The following is an 8430-nucleotide window of genomic DNA, read 5'->3' on the forward strand; positions in this document are numbered from 1 at the left end:
TATTTTTAATAAATAAGAAAGATGAGAACATGGGGCAAAGCTATCTCCAGACCACAAAGCATCTACTGCAGATGTATTGTCCGGGATATTTTAAGGCGTTCAAATATTGGCTCAAACCATTTCTTTTATTATGATCAGTGCTCACAGGGCCTAATCTGTAACCAGTTCAGCTCTGAAATATTAAGTCTATTTTACTCGTTTTAACTATGCCTTGGTGTTATGTGCAAACACAGACACTTCCTTAACTATGTTTTAAGTGTGGTGGCCTGAAAAGGGCCATTTCCTCCAAAAAAAATGTCGAGTCCTCTTCTAAAACTACCCAGGTTGGTGGCCAACAAGGCCTACTTGGAAGTGAGTTCCATAGTTTAACTATGTGCTGCCTGAAGAAACACTTTACTTTACTGTCCTTAATCTTCCAACACTCAGCTTCACTGGCTGTCCATGGATTCTGGTGTTATGTCATGCAGAATTTTATAAACTTCTACCATGTCACCACTTCTTCCTTGTCTTTTCCCTAAAGTCCTAAACTGCAACGTTTCTTCACAGGGGAGTCACTTCATCCCCTTGAACATTTTGGTTGCCATTTTTTTGTTTTTAACCTTTCCAAACCCTACAATTAGGGCTGGGAGATATCTCAATATGGCGACATATCAACAGCTAAACATTGTGATATATCAGTATATCACAATGTCTGAAATAAAAATGGAACTATGTAGGGATAAACACTACAATGGTCGTTTTGAGGTGAGCAGTCCAGAACTGGATGCAGTATTCTGAATGCAGTCACATCATAGATTTGCATGAGGTGGCCTACCTACCATGACATAGGACACATGGGGAAGGAGAATGTGCATATGTGCAGTTCATGCTGAGATACACTGCACACACCCCTTTATGGCGCCACCTACATGTTGTACAAAGTCATGGCTTTGCAGAAGCACATAAGTGCACAAACTCTAGGTAAAATCGCATGTCATCTGGACCTGTGCATATGGTTTAGCTCTCCCAAAGAAACCATGAGTCGGAAGAAGATGAAAAAGAAGAAGTCGCCGCCACAGGACAAACCTTGGCGGCAGATTGTGTTTAGGAGACGGTGACATGACATACAGATTTTCAAGCTGACAGAAATGCCATAAATGATGTCATTCTAGTATAAGTTTTGTGTCATCTCGCTCAGTAACCATGCGCTAGTCCAGAGTTGTTGTCCATGTCTGTCTAACATAATTACAGTGGCAACAATCTAGAGATGGGCAGCTAGATCGACACACACCCAGAATTGCTGCAAGATTATTTTACATGTGAAATGGAAACTGATCCCATGGATGCCAATCCTTGATGGGGTGGGGGAAGTAGCATGTCAAAATGCCCCAAAAATATACAGTGGTACCTCGGGTTAAGTACTTAATTCATTCCGGAGGTCTGTTCTTAACCTGAAACTGTTCTTAACCTGAAGCACCACTTTAGCTAATGGGGCCTCCTGCTGCTGCTGCGCTGCCGGAGCACAATTTCTGTTCTCATCCTGAAGCAAAGTTCTTAAACCGTGGTAATATTTCTGGGTTAGCGGAGTCTGTAACCTGAAGTGTATGTAACCTGAAGCGTAACTAACCCGAGGTACCACTGTATATTTAAGAAGAGGAGTCTGAATGTCACCAGCTCTCAATATTTATTTTCTAATTTGTATTACTTTTCTAAGGGATTTAGGACTATTGTCAAGTTCTATTATTTATCTTTCCATGTATCAATTTCATTCCCTGTTTAATCTATATAAATATGAACCCTTCAACTGGAGAAAGATAGTCACCTTATACGTGATTTGAAGATTAATCTGTAGGTGGCATTGGATAGCAAGTGAAAAAGATTGTGTGTCTGATATAATTTTTTAAATGTCCCTACTACTGTTCACTGTATCAGTTCATCACAATCCCAGTATGGATTGTTTATGAATTATTTCGTACAGAGACACCATCTGCGCGCAAAAGACTGCCTGGCCTGCAAGCCATTAATATATTTTAAAGACACACAGTATATTTTCACAAAGCAGTACACTATGTGACTGAAAAGATGGCTTTGACTGACTCCAATTTTACATATTTTTCTTAATGCTGAATATTATCTACAACAACAGTATAGAGAAAGATGTGACCAATGGTCTGACTCAGTACATGGAAGCATCCTATGTTCCAAACACTCTGTGAATTAGCTCATTTTCATTTATGAGTGGAAACAGTAGGTAAAAAAGAAGTTTATCTTTACCACTTGCACTTGCTCAGTCTGTGTCTTACCTCTAAAAGATGTGACTCTCAGGAATATTGAAACCGGAGGATATACAGTGGATTTACACGTCACACGAAACCAAGCCAACTTCAAACCGTATTGTTAGGAGTTTGTGGGTGCTAGACACCTGTAATCCCTAGACCCAGTGTTAAGTTGTGGGCGAACATATCAGACGACACAGCGATTCTTCCAAAGCAGCTCTTTATTTGTAAGCTGGAACAGAACTAACTGTTGCCATTTTCTAAAACTAGCCAATCACTGAACGTCACTTTCGATCCTTCATTTGCATAACTATCTACAGTATCCCCCTGCTGGCCCAGGGTGAGAACTTCAGTACATAACACCCAGCATGTGTCAAAATGTAAGACAGACTAACTTCCTGTGTTGAGGTGATTGCCTGAGTCATTAAGAGGAGAAAGGGTCAAGGGCTTGGTGCAAGATGATAAATTGGTGGGGGGCCCTCCCTCAACAGGCAAAGCCAGAGTTTGAAGTAGAGTTTTGGAGCAGTAATGTGACCTAGAAATAAAGCACCAAGGCTGCGGCTACGGAAGAAATGAGACCCTTTTGGGGTGTTGACACTGATTCCCTCCATCACAGACTCAGGTTGTAATACTGTATATGTGCAAATAAACCATATGTCCTAAAGACATCCCAGTCTCCACTGCGCCTGATTTCCAAAAGGAAGCACGAACTCTAAGTAAGTGCCTGGAACTCCTGGAAGCTGGCTTTTTAAAACTAACTGGAGTTTCTTTAAATAAAAAACCCTGGTGATAAAAAAGCAACAAACAGAGATGCAGTGAAAGCTGCCAAAATAAACCTCCCAGCTATGCAAGGGGTGTGTGTGTGTAGCACTTTATGAGAATGCGGCCAGGGACCTTTCATGTAACTTACACTTCATCCAACCACTTGCATGTGACTTCTACTTTACAGTATTATCATATTTCATAATACAACACTAGTAAAGTTTGGCCAAATCAGCTGTGACTTTGTACATCGCATTGTTAGACATAAGTGCCTTCTACCTATGATGATGGAGAAACACCATGCAAAGACTGTTTGTGCAGAGTCTTGGAAGGCTGTTTCTCCATCATTGTAGGTAGAAGCTTGTACAGTGGTCAAAACATTGAGCTACAAAACAAGGAAGTCTTCCATTTGAACCTCACCTGTGCTCTGAATTTATATGGTCATCTTAGAAAAGCCACTTTTCTCCCTTGCCTCAGGTCATTCATCCCCATCAACTCTGTTCACAGTATGACCCACCTTACAAAGTTGCTATAAAGACACTAACCACATGCAGTGGGCTGACTGGGGAGGTAATGCCAAAACTATGCCGAGATGGGAACTCTTAATCTGCAAATGGAAGCTCCCACACGTTGTGGCTCTCAAATCACATCCTGTTTCCTAAATAAATGTACTGTAGGTATACCCACAATGCAATGAAAATCCTTCTGTGCTAACAGTGTGGTTGGCATCAATAGTCAGAGAGATCCTTTTTTTTCTTTTGAAATGTAATATTGCTAACTTCATAGATACCTATGTTATGTGTTTTAAAAAAAAACTAAAGGCAAATAAAATACTGATTTGTGGCATGGGTATTGAAAGCCAGGTGTAATAAGAAACAATGAAATTTAGCAAAAGCAAAGAAGGCACTTGTTTTCATGATGCAAAATGTAATTTAATAGTATTGCTCTTTACCCTGTTCAAAAATATTGCAATATAGTGTTATACTGATAAAATCCCTCCAGTCCCAATTGGACTGGAACTGTAAATATATTTTTAGCCTAGGAGTATGTATATCTGCATCCTGAATAAACAATATTAAGATAGGTTGATCCTGTCATGCAAATGTTACACACTTCAAATGTCCCTCCTTAGTCTTCAAGAGGGCTTTCGGTGTACTTACTGATCCATAGATCAAGGTCTTACTTGGATCAAATATTCTGAAATGGTGACATCCATTGATGTTAACATAGGCGCTGACTCCATGGGGCTTGAGGGGGCCCGAGCCCCCTCAAAAATTCGTTTGGGGGGGCTCCGCCCCCCCAATAATCTCCGGCGCCCCTCCAGCAGAGCGCCATCGCCGCCCCTCCCCCAGCCCAAAATGCACAGGGAGGGGTGGGCTGCATGCCTCCTGCCCTCCCTCCCGAGCAAAAGCTCCACCCAATTTCCTTTGGAGCTGATTAATAGGCGCAACACGCTCTCCCCTATTCGCTCACGAGGAGGCGGCGCCACTTTATTTGCATATTCATGAGCTTATTTATTATTCATGAGCTTTCCCGGGCCCCCCCAATATTTTTTATAAGTCCGCGTCCCTGGATGTTAAGTAGCATCCCCTTTTCCAAATTATTGGTTTTAATTAAGACCACTATCAGATCTTTAACTCCTTTAAAAACAACACATCTGGTGTGCTACAAATATATTGCCAAAAACTCAAATAACATAATAATTTGGGGGGAAAATTGTACATGTCATAAAGGTACCACCCTGATCCAAAATATTCCAGTGTCAAAGTAATTGTCCCTGTGCAATTTTTGTGCTATAAATACATTTCAAAACTTACAGTGACTTCAGTGTAACTTCCAAGCAAATATACTTTAGGACCACAGCCTACATCAGTCTAGACAGAAAGCATCAAAATGACCCTATTTAGTAATGGGCATTAAAATATCATTAGAAATAGCTGATGAAGTCACTTCCCTTTCTGTACTTAAATATGGATTAAACTATTTATAAAGGCATACAACTATAAAATGTGTCCAAAAATAAGTTATCTGGCACACGGAGCATATGGCAGGCAGGATATTTCTCAGGCCAGAGAGAGCAGCAACCCACAAATCTATTACCATCCAAGTGGTCATCATTTAGATACTGAGACGGACAAATAAACGAATTCCTGAAGAGAGGAGCAGCTCTTAAGGCACCCCCAGTTTCCTTCAAAGGGGAGAAAAAAGGAAGAGGAAGGGGCGCTACGCCTCCCACTGGATGAGAAGAAACAGCTTTTGCTGTTCTTGGGACAAATCCTGCTCTCACAGAAGGATGGGTACAATCCAAGGAGCAGAGAAAGGAGAGAGGAGACAGTGAGGAGAGGACAAGAGGGAGGCAAGTCCTTCATTCAGTGAAGAGGTCTTAGTGGAGTGGGAGATTTAGCAGCTCTCTAGGGTACTGGAAAGGGGAAGTCAGGAGTGCCAACTTGAATAAAATATTGGGGTGGGGGACCAGGTAAGCCCCGCCCTGCATAATCGATCACATGACACAGTGCACACACACCATTTGAATGGCAGTGTCCATCAACTTTGCGGGGGGGGGGCTCAAATATTTTACTGGGGGGGGGGCGAAGACCCCCTCCGCCCCTAGGAGTTGGCTCCTATGGGGGAAGTCATCGTGGCGAAGCGGGAAGGGAGCAGAGAGTGGGTGATCCTTGGAAGGACCTCGAGGGGGGATGCTGAGGGAAGAAGGGGATGTTAACCCCCCCCCCAAAAAAAACTCCACACCTGGAAACCCCGCCTGAATTTAGAGGAGGGAAGAGGATGGGGTGCAATGAGGATAACTCCTAACTCCCTTCCCTACTCGGGAAACTTTCTCCAGGGCTCCAAATGCAAACGGAGACCAACCTCTGGGCAGGGGCTGGGGGACCCTCACCCCTTCCGAGGCGCGGCTCCCCATTAAAAAAAGAGAGAGGGAAGCGGTGGGCTCGAGCCTCCTCGTGTGGAGCCCATTCCTCCCCTGGACTCACCGTATCCTCGCCTCCGCCGGGGCTGCCGAAGGTGGCGGTGGAGGAGGAGGAGGCGGCGGCGGCAGCAGCCGGTGGCTCTTCTTTTTCTTTTTCTTCTTCTTCTTCTTCTTCTGCTTCCCTCCCTTCTGTCAAGAGGAGCCCGCCCCTCACTCTCCCGACGCTGCGCCGGCAGGGCCCGCCCCCCACACCGCCTGGCGCCGCCTCGCCTCTCACCTGCTGCCCTTTCATGAAGAGGGGCTCCGAGAGGCAGCGGAGGGGAAAGGAGGGCAGGAGCCGCGCGGCGCGGCCTGCTGCTTTCGCTCGCTCTTTGCGCGCGGATTCGATGGGGAGCCTGCGAGCCTCGCGCGCGCGCGCTCCGAAGTTGAAAGGGAAAGAACAAAGGAGGAGGCTGGCTCCACCATTCCCGGTCGTTACTCTTGCGTCATCAATTTTTATAAGGGTAATCAGAAGGCGCCTCCTGCCCCGAGCAGCTTACAATCGGCATTTGCATTGGGTGCGGGGGGAGACTTCATTGCAATTTATTATTTGCAATTCCACCCTTCTCTATAATCTCGCTCACACAAGCACACATCATAACCCCATTTTATATTTGCAACAACCCAGCGAGGTATCTGAAAATTAGTCATTGGTCTGAATCTGACAAAGACGGCAGCTGCTACGCATTCTGCCTAGTGTCACACTGACCACCTGTATTTCTGGGGTGAATTTTAGTACGCCCCTGTCTTTGCGTTTGTTTCAGAGCATTTTTTGTTGACCCCAGGACTGTAAACTTTAGCATGAGGCAAACAAGTACAGTATATCCAAACTGTTCTGCAAGCCCCACACTGAGGTAGTTCAGTTTTGCTGATTTTTATCCGTTTTATTGATAATTTTATTATGCACACGGCTTACAGATTCATCTATAATCTTTTCTAAGTAAATAGTGTTTTCAGTCACTTGAAACATAACTTTGAAAACAGCCCCTTATAAACTATGTATATTCTAATAGCACTGCAAAGATTCCAAGTGCTTGTAATCAGAAATGGCTCAAGAAATGTCAGAAAACCCACTTGGCTTTCATTGCCAGTAAAGTATAGTAAGATAACTTATAATTACTGAGCCTCAAACTGGCTGCCTGAGGTGAGCTGCCTCACCCTTCCTAGCGGTACAACCAGACTTGCATGTACTCTCTCTCTCTATATATATCCATATATGAGAGGAACATATACAACACTATATGATACACACACACACTTAGGATCATTCCACCTTTTCATTCTGCCTTTCCACTGCGTTGTGTGAAACTACAAAATTTGTAGACCAACCTAGGATAGTCCAATAAGATGCTATTTTGCATACATTATAACCCTTCTGGTTCCTCCAAGTTTTAAATCTGTATTAATCTAACATATGAAGGATGAAAGATGAGAAACCAGAGGGAAACTAAAGTAAATGTATCTTTTGAACAAGCCACTGTTGGTCATGCCCCAGTGCTCAACATAATGAATGAATGCAGTTGTATGTATAGTGTCGATATTTTGGAGAAAGAGAAGAAGGTAAAAAGTTAAGAGAGGTTTTGTGCTTCAAAGACCAACACATTTCTAGGTAAGCACACAGTTTAATGAAGGCAGCTGCACACTAAAGATATGAGTCAAGGAAAAACAACAACAGGACTGTATTTCCAGAACGTTATGAGATTTTGGAGAGTTTGCTACTGCAGGTCTTCAGAAACTGGTTTTTTGGTTGGCCCATATGTACAAGATTATCTCTGCTACTGAGTACAGATGGTTTTGTTTTCACACTCAAGTACATGTCACGAAGAACTAGCCTGCTACTCATTTACCAATCCAAACAAGAAAAAGAAACAGTCCTTTCCTTTATTGTGTAAATATAGACCTCACTGTACACTGCATCCTCCCAACACAGAAAATGTACCCACCTGTGCTGCAATTAGGCTTGAAAGTTCTATTTCAAGAGAAGTAGTTTTTCTGTTGTTGTTGTTTCTAATATTATTGCAGAGGGAGGGACGATCTTCCTGGTGCATTTACCTGGGGAGGAGAAGGTTAAATCCCTCTGGAAACATGGGTTGAAAAAAGCCAACATTCCTTTTGGAAGTCTAATTGCTATGGGTAGAGGGAAAGTGAGTATGCATGTGTGTATACACATGCACACACACATATGAGCATGCATTGTGTGTTTGTAGTGTGCGCTTTATGTAGGCATACATATTGTGACTCGTTCCATCCTCCCGCTGTGTCCACATCTGACCATAGCTGTCAACTTTTCCCTTTTCTTGCAAGGAATCCTATTTGGAATAAGGGAATTTCCCTTTTAAAAAGGGAAAAGTTGACAGCTATGCATCTGACTGTGGCTCCCAGGGGGTTAGCTAAGGTTAATGCAGCGCTCAGACCCAAAAGAGGTTGCCTATTCCTGCTTTAATCTGT

At 43.4% G+C, this 8430-nt stretch overlaps 1 protein-coding gene and 1 long non-coding RNA gene across 4 annotated transcripts in view; one reads left to right on the forward strand and one right to left on the reverse strand.

Moving 5' to 3' along the window:
• The window catches only part of FRY (FRY microtubule binding protein), a 192863-nt gene extending 186448 nt beyond the window's left edge, over positions 1-6415 (reverse strand). For 2 of the 3 annotated variants that reach the window (XM_081909288.1, XM_081909289.1), the window contains exon 1: positions 6008-6335. The gene's annotated coding sequence lies outside the window, so the exon portion shown is untranslated. Of the gene's footprint in view, positions 1-6007 lie in introns of all 3 variants that reach the window. The other variant, XM_081909290.1, reaches the window with a different exon arrangement.
• LOC309368131 lies at positions 4061-4725 on the forward strand. Its single transcript, XR_014167567.1, has 2 exons — positions 4061-4222; positions 4578-4725. It is a non-coding gene; the product is annotated as an uncharacterized lncRNA (long non-coding RNA).
• Positions 6416-8430: the final 2015 nt, after the last annotated feature.

Source organism: Podarcis melisellensis (genome assembly GCF_964234715.1).
Source record: "Podarcis melisellensis genome assembly, chromosome: 4".
NCBI lineage: Eukaryota > Metazoa > Chordata > Lepidosauria > Squamata > Lacertidae > Podarcis > Podarcis melisellensis.